This window comes from Myotis lucifugus, unplaced genomic scaffold (assembly GCF_000147115.1).
Source record: "Myotis lucifugus unplaced genomic scaffold, Myoluc2.0 scaffold_2, whole genome shotgun sequence".
NCBI classification, from domain to species: domain Eukaryota; kingdom Metazoa; phylum Chordata; class Mammalia; order Chiroptera; family Vespertilionidae; genus Myotis; species Myotis lucifugus.
Window position 1 is genome coordinate 27,559,332 of NW_005871050.1, and position 15,186 is coordinate 27,574,517.

General features: G+C 41.5%; 1 protein-coding gene and 1 pseudogene across 1 annotated transcript in view; both read left to right on the forward strand.

The window, feature by feature from the left end:
- COL4A6 (collagen type IV alpha 6 chain) overlaps positions 1-15,186 on the forward strand; it is a 374,284-nt gene that overhangs the window by 181,205 nt on the left and 177,893 nt on the right.
- LOC102441561 lies at positions 13,614-14,642 on the forward strand (annotated as a pseudogene).

Genomic DNA, 15,186 nt, shown 5'->3' on the forward strand with positions numbered 1-15,186 from the left:
CGAGTGCACCCCCTGTCCCCTTCCCTCTGGGATTCATCAGTCCATTCCATGTTTCCATGCCTCTGGTTCTATTTAATTCACCAGTTAATTTTGTTTATTAGATTCCACATATAACTGAGATCATGTGATATTTTTCTTTTGTTTAATAGTAAGATTTATTTATTATTTAGCATAGTTATATGAACAAAACTTTGGCAGCAAGCTTATTAGATTTTAAGTTCTGATCTGGTTTCCTAAAGCTAAATTTGGGCATAACCCATGCGAGCCTCAGTTTCCTCAGTTATAAAATAGAAATAATAATAGTATATACATCATAGGACTACTACAAAAGCTAAATTAAATATGTGTGCTAATGATATAATGCAATATCTTGAAAGAGAGTATATGCACATTAAATGGTGGTAGTTATTTTGGTGACATCAGTAAATAGGTAGGAAGAGGAATTCATTCAAGCGACAAAAACACAGTATATGATGATGAAAAATACATTTATTTTTTAATGTATACATGTACACTGATAGTCCGACAGAAAAAGTTATGACTCCGTTTGATATTATCAGTGGGACTTTTGCTGCTGCATCACTAATGACAGAGATTTTACATCAGGTTTATATTTCGTGACCTTCAGAGATATGCACGAGCTACTACTTTCATCCGTCAGGCTACTCCTGTTACAAGACTTAACAAAATTCATCATTGAGAACAAAGATTCACAAGCGTATGTGGATGAAAACATGGAGAGTAACGCTGTTGCAAACTTTTTAAACAGAAAAAAATTTCTGGAATGGCATTCCAAGTCCTTAATAGTTCGTTTTCGACACTTCTCTCTGGTACTCCTGTCTCTAATCGCTTTTTTTCAAAGTTTTCCGAGTCAACTCTAAGGTCAATAAATTTATGCTTCCAAATTGAGCTACTCTGAAATTCAATCAACTGCATTTCAAAGTCAGCCATGTCTATCCATGAAAACATTTGTAAGTTTAGTTCCTCCAGTTTCATGCTGTCTGGAAACCTCATGAATTTTGCTATCTCTTCCAGTTCTCTGAATTTCGCAAATCTTGAGAAGAACTGCTCAATAGTTGACTCAATGGTGTTTAAAAACAGCTTTTGAAGGCTTTGACAGTCTGTTCTGTCATCTTTTGGGAGGTCTTTGATGTGCCTCTTGAGGTTTGGTAAATATCTAAATCTCTCACCGTCCACATCCCTCTTAAAGACTTCCAGTTTCTTTTCAAAAGCCTTTATGTAACCAAACATAACATCAATGTCTTGCCAGTTCCTTGTAATTTAACATTTAAGTCATTCAAATGTTCACAAAAATTGTAAATGGAAGATTATAAGAGAAGGTTTCACCTGCCAGCAAAAGTTACTGGCGAGCCATGTTTGGCACACGTGCCAGGGGTTGCCCACCCCTGGCCTAGAATCTCCCTAGGCTGCCTGCTAACAAGGAAAACTTTGATAAAAAGTGTTTATTATGCAAGGAAGTGAATGATAGTGTGCCAGCTAGTATACCAATCAAGTTAAATAGTTGCTGCAGCCAGGACCGGTTTGGCTCAGTGGATAGAGCGTCGGTCTGCGGACTGAAGGGTCCTATGTCTGCTTTTCTCACAGAAGTCACAGAATTTCCCTCTTTAAGAATCTACAGTGATTCCCCATTTTCATCAAAAAATGTTTCTCTCTCATCGATGTTTCTAGCTCTCTATCTCTCTCCCTTCCTCTCTGTAAAAAATCAATAAAATATATTTTTAAAAAAAAATAGTTGCTGCAAATTCTTGCCAGTTTAATTAACTAAAAGCATAAAGATCAGTTTTGGCATTAAATCTCTGTCTGCTTTTCTCACAGAAGTCACAGAATTTCCCTCTTTAAGAATCTACAGTGATTCCCCATTTTCATCAAAAAAGCAAAAGTTCACTTGGCCTATAGGATATTGAGCATACCCAGGAGTTGTCCAGTGTCAGGTTGGGTCTGGCCTGCCTGATAAGATCAAGTAGTCCTGGCAGACCTGTGTGGTTGGCTAGAGGCCATACGCCCAAATAAATATATTTGAGAGTATGATGGGTTATTTTAAACTTAGCAGATTGGGATGAGAATCTGGAATATAAATTTCAGGCCAGGTTATCAGTTTAGAATTTAAATCAATTCCAACACCCAATCCAAACATGGGCAGGGTGACCACTCAGCAAAGGTCCAAACAGCAGGTTGCCACTACACAATCTAAGAGCAAGTACAAGAGAACTGAACTTGACTAATACTAATAGTTGCCATTAATTAGTAGTATTTGCTGTATACTAGACACTTTGCTAAGGGCTTTATTATGCATTAATTATCTAATCTAATTCTTACAACAATGTTATAAGGGTGAGTTATTATTATCCTCCCCATTTTAAAAATTAAGTAAACCAAGGGTAGCAAAGCTGGACAGTGGTGAGCTGGGATTAAATCTCAGATCTATTTGGTTCCAATATACATACCCTCAACCACTACACTAGAGTGCTGCTGATAACTACAGGCCACACACTTGGAGACTTGGAGAGAAGGATAAAATGATCCCAGCCATAAAGATGACTTGCTGCTTAGTCAGAGAATTATTGAAGCGAGGTGCATAGATTTTTCTACTGTGTGATGCCAGGAGTACACTAAGGGTCTGAGGCGGGACTGAAACTATCAAGGAGGGGCTATGAGAGATTCTGGGTTAGACTGAAGAAAGTTACTGCAATGATTTCCCCCTGTTTTTATTTCTCTTGCTGCTGCACAAGTTTACTTTGTCCTATAGATAGGGGGGTCCTGGAAATTCTGTCTTGATTACCTTACATAGTCTAATTTTCAGTGGTCACAATATAATAATAGCTCCTACCTTTTAACTTCTTATCTGCTTCCCTTGATCTATAAAGAAAATGCAACAAGCAGAAGGAAATGCCTCTTTATTTCTTAAAGTCCTCTGTAACTTTCTGATAAATTACTAGTACTAGTAAAGGACAATTCTTCAAAGAGATGGCCCCATTTTGCGAGGATGGAGTCTGGATGCTACAGATTTAGCCTAAGCAGGAAATAGCGAAGAGTGTGACAGTGTTAAATGGGTGGCCTCTGTTAGAAACTTTCTTGATCCTTTTGGAGGATGGAAAGATGCTCTGAGCTACCTCTGAATGTTTTCTACCCTCTAGTAGTTACTGGGAGGAGGAAAGAATGGTGGTATAAGTGGTGCCCACTTTTTACCGTAAATGCAATCCTAAAAGCACTTTAAGGTTAAAATGTAAGAAGGTGAAAATCTATATATATAAAAGCCTAAGCAATCCAAAGAAGATTGCTTCCTTAAGAACAATGTAATATTTGCAGCTATATTTCAGACCAAAGACACTGTATAAAATAAATTAAAATATGATAAACAATTTGTCATATTAGCAAAAATACAATTACAGTAGGACTATAATAATTCTAAATAATAAAATTAAGGCATACACCTTATAATGGACATAGATATACTCTATATAATGATTATAAAAAGGACCTCTGCTGTATCATCTTTTTCATCTAAAGATGAAATGCCATCCAAAACAAACAATATACTACACATTGACTAAACATTTTATTAACATACTAGAGGCCCAGTGCACAGATTTGTGCACTGGTGGGGTCACTCGGCCTGGCCTGTGCCCTCTCGCAATCCAGGACCCCTTGGGGGATGTCAGAGAGCCGGTTTCGGCCCAATCCCCGCAGGCCAGGCCAACGGACCCCACCGGTGCACGATTCCATGCACCAGGCCTCTAGTATGCATATAAGATCTTTGGTTAATCTCTTCCTGCCTACCCTTCTCCCCCTTTCCTTCTGAGAATCATCAGTCTGTTCCATGTTTCCATGCCCGTGGTTTCTGCTCCTGCATTGAGCATCTGTCCCCTGGTGGTCAGTGTGCGTCATAGCTACTAGACATTTAGCTGGTCGGCCGGGCAGCCAGTCGGCCAGTCGCTTAGGCTCTTATAGATTTTCACCTTCTTACCTTGTAACCTTAAAGTGTTTTCCAAAGTAATCTAAGTTCTCTCCACAGAGCCAGTTATAAAATGAAGGGACACAATCAACCACATATTTTCAAACCATTTCCAAATGTGTCTCCAAATCTAACACTGGCAATTTTCTTTCCCAGTTAATCCTCTTTGCATTTTGGCAGTATGTATCAATTGTCTTAAAAATGTTCAGATCTGTCATAGCTGATTTTTTCAGTAGTTAGACCATTGGCCTGTGGACTGAAGGGTAGCAGGTTTGATTCCAGTGAAGGGCACCTATACCTCAGTTGCAGGTGTGCAGAAGACAACCAATCGACATGTCTCTCTCACATTGATGTTGCTCTCTCTATGTCTCTCCCCCTCCTTTCCTGTCTCTCTAAAAAAATCAATGGGGGGAAATATCTTTGGATGAGGATTAACAACATCAAAAAATGTTCAGATCCTTTGAACAAGTAATTTCACTCTCATAAATTTAATTGAAAGAAATAATCAAACCAGTATAGAAATATTAATGAATTAAAGTATTCATCAGAACCCTATTTATAATATTAAAAAAAGGGAAATGCCTAAATGTCATATAGTAGGGGAATGGTTAAGTAAAACAATATATGGCCCAGTTGCTATGAGTCAGTGGTTGAGAATCAACCTATGAACCAAAAGATCATGGTTTGATTCCCAGTCAGGGCACATGCCTGGGTTGCAGCCTCAATTCCTAGTAGGGGGCATGCAGGAGGCAGCCAACCAATGATTCTCTCTCATCACTGAATCCCTTGCAGTGTTATTATCATACTAGGGGCCCAGTGCACAAAATTTGTGCACTCGGGGGGGGGGGGTTCCTCAGCCCAGCCTGCACCCTCTCACAGTCTGGGAGCCCTCGGGGGATGTCCAGCTGATGGCTTAGGCCTGCTCCGAGCTGGCCTAAGCCAGCAGTCAGACACCCTTAGTGCTACTGCGGAGGCAGGAGAGGCTCCTGCCACCGCTCCTGCGCTCGCCAGCCATGAGCCTGGCTTCTGGCTGAGTGGTGCTCCCTGGTGGGAGTGCACTGATCACCAGGGGGCAGCTCCTGCATTGAGCGTCTGCCCCTGGTGGTCAGTGTGCATCATAGCAACCGGTTGTTCCACCATTGGGCTGAAACCAGCTCTCTGACATCTCCTGAGGGGTCCGGGATTTCGAGAGGCGCAGGCCAGGCTGAGGGACCCCACTGGTGCATGATCAGGGCAGGGGAGGGATGCAGGAGATTGGCCAGCTGGAGAGGGACTACGGGAGGGCTCCAAGGCATGTCCAGCCCATCTCGCTCAGTCCCGATCGGCCGGACCCCAGCAGCAAGCTAATCTACTGGTCAGAGCGTCTGCCCTTGGTGGTCATTGCACGTCATAGCAAGTGGTTGAGTAGCTTTAGCATATCATTAGCATATTATGCTTTGATTCGTTGAAAGGCTGATCGGACAATCAGACACTTTGCATATTAGGCTTTTATTATATAGGATACTAGTGGCCCGGTGCATGAAACTCATGCACCGGGGGAAGGGGGGGTTCCCCTCAGCCCAGCCCACACCTTTTCCAATTGGGGACTCTTTGGGAGACATCCCTCTCGCAATCTGCAACCACTGGCTCCTAACCACGCACCTGCCTGCCTGATCGCCCCTAACTGCCCTCCCCTGCTGACCTGATCTCACACCCAACTGTTCTCCCCTGCCAGCCTGATCTCACCCCCAACTGCCTCTGCCTGCCTGATCACCCCTAACTGCCCTCCCTTGCTGGCCTTATCTCACCCCCAACTGCCTTCCCCTGCTGGCCTGGTTTCCCCCAACTGCCCTCCCCTGCCAGCCTGATCTCGCCCCCAACTGCCTTCTCTGCCTTGGCCCCCACCACCATGGCTTTGTCTGGAAGGAATTCGGACATCCGGAAGATGTCGGTCGACTCGGTCTAATTAACATATTACCCTTTTATTAGTATAGGTAGATTATATAGGATAGGATTGCTTAAGTGGGGGAGGGGGCTTTTTCAGCAGGAAGAAATGCTTTTGGCAGACAAAAATACATAATCACTATATCTGGACTGGTAGCCAGCCATATGCACTATACTGCCAAACCGGTCATTATAAAATTGAACTGCTTTCTTACACCTTACACCAAATAGCTGTTGCCCTTAAAATCCCTACTCAGTCCCCACCTTAGGTTCTGCCTTCACAGTTCACCCAGATTAGATTCTGATTGGTCGGTTTCTATGTCAGTCAGTGTCAAAAGCTCCCCCTCCTAGGCTCCTCACACTTCACCCAGATTTGGTTCTGATTGGTCATTTTCTATGCCAGTCAGCATCTCTGGGCCTATCTCTGGGCCTGATCAGAGAGGTGGGGCTGATCAGCAGCCCCTGCAGAGGCTTGGAGAGAAACAGAGTTGCAGCTGTTGATGAAGCCCAGAGAGAAAGAGAGAGACAATGGCTGATCAACAGCTGCCACAGAGGCTGCAGATCAGACCTTGCCTCTCTCTTTGGGCCTCTCTCTGGGACTGATCCGCAGCCCCCTCAACAGTCAGTGCTGGGTCACCGTGCCTGCAGCAGTGGCAGTCAGTGCTGGGTTGCCATGGCAACCCAGCACTAACTGCAGGACTGACTTCCAGTTGGTGGAACCTTCAGTCGTTACAGACCCTGGGTTTTTATATATTAGTATCATATATCATATATCATAGTTATAACATGGTATTTCTTTGAAAAATGTTTAATGACTTGGAAAAATTCTTATGATATAATGTTAAATGAGAATTATGGGAAACAAGTATTTATACAGTATGATTATAGTTTGTAATGATAATTACAGTACATATTCAACTCTTTTTAAATAAAGAGGTCCTTTATTTCCACATTAAACAGAACATATCCAACTTTTTAAAAAGACTGAAAGAACATACACTAAATAGTTACCAGTGGCTATCACCAAGTTGTAAAATTATGGGGGAAATGTTGGACAGGCAAAAGAAGAGGAGCCCACAAAAATGAGAAAGTATTCTTGCCGTGGCTGTTGTGGCTCCATTGGTTGGAGCATCATCCCGTGTGCCGAAACATCATGGGTTGGATTCCTGGTCATAGCACATGCCCAAGTTGTAGGTTGTCACTGACCAATGTTTTTCTCTCTCACATTGATCTCTCTCTCTCTCTCTCTCTCTCTCTCTGTCTCTCTCATCAATGAAAAAAAAGAAATTATCCTTAAATAAGCTGTTAATGAAAGCTGAAGGAATGAGGTGACAGTTGGGTAGCAGAGCCAGATACATTTTCTTAGGAAGACTTCTGAGTCTGTTCTGTGTATGAGAAAATAGACTCAAGTTAGGTGATCAATCATCCTGATTTACCTAGTACTAAGGAGTTTCCCAAGACATGATTAAAACGGAAATTCTTGTGCAAACTGATATGAGTTGGTCACCCCTGACTCAAGAAAATGGACACTGGGAAATTGGTAGTGTCATAACCAAAGTAACACAGGAAGCAGAGCACTAAACTGGGAGTTCAAAGGGCATAATTATACTCCCTGCTCTGCTGTTTATTAAGATAATTTAAGGCTTAGTTAAGGCTATATGCACTTACCTTGCTTGTTCACCATGTTGTTATGCAGACTAAATTAAATTATTCACAAATACAAGGGATTACAGTAAAAATAATCTTTTATTGGGTGCATACTACATTACTTTGGGCACAGTTCTAAGATCAAGGGAGTATTAATAAGTCCAAATTTATAGAATTGTGGTAAAGTCTAGGTAAGATTATATGTCTAAATAAGTTAGTAAATACTCATTAAACATTAGCACTGATGGTTATATGTGATTGATTACTTGTCTCAATTAGAAAATACCACACCACCTAATAGCAACCCTATGAGATAAGTACTTCTATTAATGCTCCCATTTTACAGATGAGAAAATTGTGGCTCAGAGAGGTTAATTGCCTTGGTTAAATTTAGTCACTAAGTGATAGGGCTGTTTCTCTCTTGGTCCAGCACTCTTTTCCACTTCATTAAGTTGCCACCCAGTAAAAAGCCTTTTTGATAAGGGTATAGCCAACTTTTATTTTTTATTTTTACTGTAGATTACCTTTTTCCTACCTACATATTCAGTATAGTCAAAACCTACTCTTGGACTAAATAGCAGCTACCAAGGAACATTATATGGGACTAGAGGCCTGATGCATGAAATTTGTGTAAGGGGCTCAGCCCTCACAGCTCCAGTGTCATCTGGAAGGTCGTCCAGAAGTTCGTTTGTCTGTTCGGTCTAATTAGCATATTACACTTTTATTATAGATATTTGGTTAGCAATTCTGAGATAATTTCAGGATCCCTTGGAAAGGCTTTAAAACAATTATAAGGTCTGAATGACACCTCTCACAGATTAAGAATTAAACTTAGTAGTGTTCTGGTAAATGTTTAACCACTGGCTCTGTGAGAGGGGAGAGAGGGATCCTATAGCATGCACAGGTATCCATGTTATAAATACTTCTGCTAGGGCTGATTTCAAACTACCAATATGATGGGTTACTGTAAACCAGTGCTAGCCAGTACAAGCCAGTGTATACCAGTTCCAACACACCACCAGAAGCAGAATACTAACTTTGACTCAGTTGTTTCCCTGAATTTATATAAATTCAGTGATAATTAAAGTATGGGCATTATTCAGGGAGTATGATGTGCACTGACCACCAGGGGGTGGCGCGGAATATGGTGGGCATCAGTGTCATGGCACTGGCAGCAGCGGCAGTGTAGGCACTGCTGGCCCCGATGGGCCCTAATGAGAGCAGGACCACAGCGGAGTGGTGGAGTAGGTGACCAGGTGGTGCCAGGGCAAGGCGGGTGCTAGCCTTTCCAATTGCCCCACAGATGATGACCAGTGGTGGCCGCAGGGCTGCCGCCCGGCTCCCAAGTACTGAGAGAGCCAGGTGGAGGGCCCGGCCCTGATCAATTGCCCTGAAGGTGGGATGGTGGAGCAGGTGAGGGGGCAGCACCACAGGGCCAAGGGTGGGGGTGGCCAGGGCAGGGCTTGCAGGGGATGCAAAGGGCTTTGGGGGTGCAAGGCTTGGGGTATGAGCTAGGGCCCGAACTCCGCAGGCCACTCCAAGGGACCTTATTCATGCACAAATTCATGCACTGGGCCTCTAGTGTATAGATATAATGTCTGCATTCAAACTTGCTAAATGTTTCAAAAATGTCCTTATAGCTTTGGGTATTTTTAATGCAGGATTTAATAAAATATTATGAATTGCATTTAGTTATCAGTCTCTTTGGTTTCCTTTAATATAGAACCCCAGATCCCATCTTTTCTTCTGTTTTTCTTTATGACCAACATTTTTTAAGAGTTCAGGCCAGTTGTTTTGCAGAATGTGTCTCAATTGTATTTGTCTGATTATTTCTCATTAACACATTAAGGTTTAAACCATTTTTCCCCGTACAATGCTATGTCCTTCCCAGTGCCTCCCAACAGTAGGAACATGATGTCATTTTTTCCATTATTGGTAATGTTCATCTTAATCATGTGGTTAGAGTGGTGTCCAACTTATTTCTCCACTACATTGATACTGGTAAAGCTTTCAGTTTGTGTGAATATCCTATTCTAGGAGAAACTACTTTATTCTGAAAATATAAATTATTTTATTACTGAAAGTATAAATTATATGGTTCACTGAGAAACCGTGGGTTGAAAAGGCATTTTCCCTAAATAAAAGAAAAAAATAGAAGATGAGATTTATATATTTTAAAAAAAAGTTGGCACTAAGCCTCTTAGCCAAGTTTATGAACTATTCTCATGACCATAGATCTTAACTAAATAAGGGGTTTCTTATCTAACTTGTGAACTGCTGGTAAAGACTTCTGTCCCAGCCTATACATATTTATATCCCTAGAATATAGCCTAGTGCTTAGACTACAGTAGGTGTTCAAGGAAAGTTTATTGAATAAGTTTCTCTCCAATTGTTCTGTCTGAATGAATGAAAAAATAACCTCACTAAGAAAAAAAATTACTTTATTTTGTCAACTGGCACCAGCTGGAATTGATTTGGCTGCTTAAGCACCACTCTTCTCTTAGGACATGACAGACCTTTCCATTTTCATCCAGGTATTTGACTTTACTTGGATGCTAATCAAGTCTCTGGTTATTCTAAAAATATTAGCTTCTCTATATTAAAGTCAGAAACTTCTCTGAATAAATCAAGGATCAGCTCTATATTTGTTAGGATTAGGCTGGTTGCCAATGACAGAAAATGCAAAATAAGAGTGGGTTAGACAATATAGACATTTATTTCTCTCTGATGTAAAAGTCCATTGTACTGGCCAAGATGGAGTAACAGGGACTGGATTTACCCTTCTGCCTGAAGCAAGTGAAAAAAACCCAGACAAAATGAAAACAATAGTCTTCAGACATTGTACACCAGGCAACAAAAAAAGTGATCTCTGAGAGGCAGGAAAGAAACAAGGTGAGCCCTAGGATTGTCCCAGTTTACTGCCTGGAGAGAGGTCCTAGGCAGTGATTCAGGGAACAGAAACCTAGGTAGGTAGGGCCAGGTGGATTAAGAGAAGGAGCCAGAAGGTGGGAAAACCAAGTCAGCTAGAATTTGCAGGACAGAGTACTGGGGCAAAGAGGTGCAACAGAAAGAGAACTCTGGAGATATGCAGAATCCTCCTTGAATCTTCTGCTGAATTTTAATCAACACATGTACTAGTATATAAGACCAGGAAAAGTACCACTCAAAATGAGCTGGAAGAAAAATCCTCAGAGATCATAAGACTAGGAATAGCCGGTTCCCACTAGCCAGAATTGAAAATCTCAATTCACAGATCATCAGAGTACTCTAAAAGGTGTTGCTTCAATAGTGGTGCCAAATTAGTTCTACATTCAAAGCTGCTCTAGATTTGCCTAATGAATTTAAAAATAAGCCTTGAATTGGTAGAATCAACATCATTAAAACATCCATACCACCCAAAGCAATCTATAGAGTCAATGCAATCCCTATTAAAATACCAACGGCATATTTCAAAGATCTAGAGCAAACTCTCCAAAAATGTATATGGAACAAAAAAAAAACACCCCGAATAGCCACAGCAATCTTGAGAAATAAGAACAAAGTTGAATGGATATAATACCAGATATCAAGTTATACTACAAAGCCACTGTACTCAAAACAGCCTGGTACTGGCACAAGAACAGGCATATAGATCAATGGAATAGAACAGAGAACCCAGAAATCGACCCAAGCCATTATGCTCAATTAATATTTGACAAAGGAGGCAAGAGCATACAATGGAGTCAAGACAGACTCTTCAATAAATGCTGTTGGGAAAATTGGACAGATACATGTAAAAAAATGAAACTAGACCACCAACTTACACCATACACAAAAATAAACTCAAAATGGATAAAAGACTCAAATGTAAGTGATGAAATCATAAAAAGCTTAGAAGAAACCATAGGCAGCAAAATCTCAGACATCTCTCCTAGACCAGTGGTCGGCAAACTCATTAGTCAACAGAGCCAAATATCAACAGTACAACGATTGAAATTTCTTTTGAGAGCCAAAGTTTTTAAACTTAAACTATATAGGTAGGTACATTGTTATTAACTTAATTAGGGTACTCTTAAGGCTTAGGAAGAGCCACACTCAAGGGGCCAAAGAGCCACATGTGGCTCGCGAGCCACAGTTTGCTGACCACGGTCCTAGGGCAAAGGGAACTAAGGAGAAAATAAACAAATGGGACCACATCTAAATAAAAAGCTTCTGCACAGCAAAAGAAACTATCAACAAAATGAAAAAGGAACCCACTGTATGGAAGAACATATTTGCCAATGATACATCTGATAAGGGGTTAATTTCCAAAATATATAGGGAACTCATACAACTTAACAAAAGGAAGACATACAATCTAATTTAAAAATGGGCAAAAAAATTAGATACTTCTCCAAAGTGGACATACAGATGGCCAAGAGACATATGAAAAAATTCTCAAAGTCACTAATCATCTGAGAGATATAAATCAAAATGACAATGTGGTATCACCTCACACCTATCAGAATGGCTATCGTCAACAAATCAACAAGTGACATGTGTTGGCAAGGATGTGGAGAAAAGGGAACCCCCGTGCACTGCTGGTGGGAATGCACACTGTTGCAGCCACTGTCGAAAACAGCATGGAGTTTCCTCAAAAAATTAAAAATGGAACTCCTATTTGACCCAGTGATCCCACTTCTAGGAATATATCGGAATATATCCTAAGAAATCAGAAACACCAGTCAGAAATAATGTATGCACCCCTGTGTTCATAGCAGCACAATTTACAATAGCTAAGATCTGGAAACAGGACAAGTGCCCATCCACAGATGAGTGAATAAAAAAGCTGTAGTGCATTTACACAATGGAATACTATGCATCTGTGAAAAAAGAAAGAACTCTTACCATTTGCAATAGCATGGATGAACCTGTTAAATGAAATAAGCCAGTCAGAGAAAGGATCTCACTCATTTGTGGAATCTAATGAACAAAATACATCCAGAGACTTAGAAGCATTGAACAGACTGGAACCTCAGAGGGAATGCAGGGGAGGGTGGGTGAGTGGGAAGAGATTAACCAAAGAACTTGTATGCATATATGCATGACCCATAGACACAGACAATAGAGTGGTAAAGGCCTGAGGCAGGGGGCAGGAGCAGACTAGAATAAATCAATGGGGGGAAAATAGGGACATATGTAACACTTTCAACAATAAAGATTTTTTTAAAAAATCCTTGAAAAGATCACACTGTTTGCAAGTAATTTAACTGTGTTCCAGAATAAAGCCCAAGACTATTTATAGAAATACAAAATATCCATCATCCAATAAGATAAAATTCACATAGGACATCCGATTGAAAACTACCAGGCATTCAAAAGAAGAAGGAAAGAAATAATAAGGAAAAAAATCAATCAAAACCAATTCAGAAATAATACAGATTATAGGATTAGTGGACAAAGACTTTCAAACATTATTTAACTGTTTCCAAATGTTTAAGAAGCTAGAGGAAAGATTGAACATGTTAAGTAAGACATGAAAGACATTAAAAATTCCCAAATAGAACTTCTAGAAATGAAAAACTCAATGCTTGAGATGATATACTAGTAAAAGTCCATGTAGGCAATTGAGACTTGTATGGCAGCTCTGTGATAACAAGGTTCCTTAGGTCTTGTTGCTCTATCATTCCCAACATATAATTTCCAATTTATGGTGCAAAATGGCTGCTCTAGCTCCAGCCATCATATCTTTATTCCAACCAGAAGGATTGGAGACTAGGCGAAAACAGTATGTCCCTCCATTTAAAGACACTTAGAAATCACATGATATCCCTTTCCCTCATATTCCACTGGCCAGAATTTAACTTATCTGAAATTGAGAACAAGAATTCTAGTTTTTATTCAGTGTGGCTAGGTGCCCAGCTAAAATGTCAGAGTTATCACTTAGTAAAGGATTGAAGAATTAAAATAGGGGAACAAGTAGCCATCACTTTTCAAGTTGAAACTCATATCAATGCAGGAGAGGTTCTGATCCAGTTTGAATAACATTATGACTTCCAGCTTAAAAATAATGAGACTGGCCAGCGGTTAGCTCCACCCTGGCTGGGTTGCCATGGCAAAGAGTGACTTCTTGCAGCACTACACAGTCTCTGATCCTTGGGCCCACCCCAAGGACTACACTGAGTGCAAAATGACCAACCACACAGTCCATCTCAAAGAGGGACCCAGAGGATGTCAAAAAGGTGGTGGTCTGGAAGTAGTACAGTGACTTCTGCAAGCTGCACAGAGACCTGGCCTACACACTGAAACCACCACCTGGAGGAGTTCCCCCAGGCCCCAGGTATTTGGCAGATTCGAAGCCTCTGATTGAGGAGCTGTGAAAGTGGTAAGAGAACTTGCTTCACTTCACCGTGCATATCTCTGCACTCAACAACAGCCCTCAACTCAAGGAGTTCTTCTGAAGTGAGGATGTGACATGGCCCTCCAAGGTATCCAGAGATCTGCACATTCTGCCACCCCCCTCGGATCCCCACTCTGCCCCCTGAGGAGCCCCAGATGCCACCTGATGCTTACTGGTTTGTCCACACTCTCTGCAAAGAAAAGGGGCCTTGATAAGTTGGAGGTGTCAGCAGACCCCCTGCCATCCAGTCCTTCTCAGGAGACCCTTGATCTTTTCTTTAACTGTGGGAGCACCAAGGAAGTGTCTAGTTCCCCTGCCTCACTGAGAAGAGCTTGCCGTCTTTGACCCTTTCTCCAAGGAAGGGGTTAAAGGCCCCAATCCTATCCACATAGGTGACCTGGCAACAATGGAGGCAGAGTCTGAGAGTCTGGACCAGGAACCCTGGGAGCCAGGAGGAGGAAGATGATGAAGAAGGAGAGCCAAGCCTGCCTATCTGAGCCAAGCCACAGTGCTCATCACTCAGGCCCTGCAGGACCAGAATGTAGGTGACTACCCTGCAGCTCTGCAGGGTAACCAGGTGTGTACATCCTGCTACGGGGAGTTCCTGGTAACCAATCATCTGCTCACTGAGAAGGTGTAAAGAAAGCAGCCAAGTACCTAAAGTGGGCAGAGGAAATCCTGCACATGCACCTTATCCAAAGTCCCACCCTGGGAGGGAGTGGACACTTCCCCAGGACATGAGCTCCAGCACTATCAGCCACCTATTTCTTTCCCTGGGATCTGGCCCTATCTCTAGGTCTTGTAATTCCGGAGGACATTTCTGTATGTAAATGGACTAAGAATGAGAAAAATAATGACTTCTCAGTTCCCTGACCACTCCTGTGGAATCAGGGACTCAGACTTCTGTCCCTGCCTGTCTCTATCTTGATGTGTGAGTAATAGGTCTGGTCACTAAATTCTCTGTTTTTCCATCTAGAACAGGGGTCTGCAAACTGTGGCCTGCAGGCAAATCTGGCCCACTACCTTTAATTGTAAGGTCCATGAGCTGGAATGGTTTTACCATTTTTTAATAGTTGAAAAAAATCAAAAGAATGATGTTCTGTGGCAGGTGAAAATGATATGAAACTTAAGTATCTAAAAATACAATGTTATTGGAACACACACAAAAATAATGAGACTGCACCTCAGTGTTTTTGATTGTCAAAAATTAAAAATCTGTTTAATTTGTTTTGGTGTTGTTTGACTTTCATCCCCCATACCTCCATACCAGGGGTGGGCAAACTTT